The sequence below is a fragment of the Diospyros lotus genome, chromosome 5 (genome assembly GCF_014633365.1).
Source record: "Diospyros lotus cultivar Yz01 chromosome 5, ASM1463336v1, whole genome shotgun sequence".
NCBI lineage: Eukaryota > Viridiplantae > Streptophyta > Magnoliopsida > Ericales > Ebenaceae > Diospyros > Diospyros lotus.
Window position 1 is genome coordinate 33,901,825 of NC_068342.1, and position 1,497 is coordinate 33,903,321.

Sequence of the window (1,497 nt, forward strand, 5' to 3'; positions counted from 1 at the left end):
GAAAGAAAGTCATGCTCCATTTTGTTTACGAAGTTCCGTCTTTACGTGTTTCATTACTAAAAATACTTGCTCAGTAGTCGTAGTAGAAATAGATAAAGTCAATATAAGACGAATCAACTTAGTCACCATAATATAAGTTTTCGACATTTCACTCTCAATCAAAATATGACATAACTCAACAAATGTAGATACTTGAAAATGAGAATCACTATTCATATCTAGTTCATAATGTTGCAGCTCGTATTCCAAAGCACAAATGTTTAAAAATCTTCATGATAGAATTTTTCTGTAAATGTACAAATATCACGACCGTTAAATGATTCAAATGAGTTTTTGGGATCTAAAGTTGCATTGAGAGAGAGAAACTCTACTGATGTATCATTAAATTTTGTATTTAACTCCATCAGTACAAAATCTATTATTTTATTGAAAATATCAAAATGATAATGATGCTCCACTATAATCTGATCATGAGAATGACAAGGACCAACCTTATAGAAGCTATCTAGATTAGGTATGTTAACATCATACTTGGAGCAAAAGCTTTTCATTTTCTGAAGAAATTCTTCCCAATCATCATCTCTCAATTTTTGAAGAAGTGCTTTTGTTTTATAAACAAATTTTATAGCAGCCAAGATATCTTGATATTTCCTTTGGAGCGTTTGACAAAGAACATTAGTGATTCTCATAATATTATGCATTAAATGCAAGTTGAACACAAAATCAAAACTTTTCAATTGTTTGTAAGCACCAATAGTTTATTGGTGCTTACAAACAATTATTTAGAGCTACTCGTTGGAGTTCTTATTATAACTCTACAAAGAGCTCAATAGACATATACAATTTCAAGAGATGGAATTGGATGAATTTGCTTAGTAGGAATTAAAGGTTGAGTTTTAGTCAATCCATCAACAGTTGTAGTTTCAACTAGATTGATCTATTTTTGAAAAGAACGAATACAAGTTCCTACTTTTCTTGAAGGGGGTTGACCTTTAATTTGTGAATTCTAAAAATCAAAAACAACAAAAAATAACAATCCATCAATAACACAACTAGTAAAAAACAATCCAAAACTCCAAAAGAGTAACAAAGAGTTTATTAGATTTAAATTAATTTTATTTTTTATTATTTTTGTATTCTTCATTTTTAATTAAATTAAATTTAAATTTATTAGAGTTTACTTAAATTCGTTAAAAATGTAAAGTGTTTGGACAAAAATATATATACATATATACATATATAGGGCCCTCTAAAAATATTTTTAAATTATAAGAGTTTTTATGCAATCCCCCCAAAAATAAGAAGTATAGGACAATTTATCCTAGATAGAATAAATAATTTAGTATATTGTTAAAAATATTATTTAATGTAATAATATAAAGCAAATATGTCAAAACAAGATAGAGAACAATCTTAAGAACACATACAAAAAATTGAACCAAATATGAATAAATGTTGAATTTAAGGCTTCTTAGCCTCTGCTAACAATATGAATAA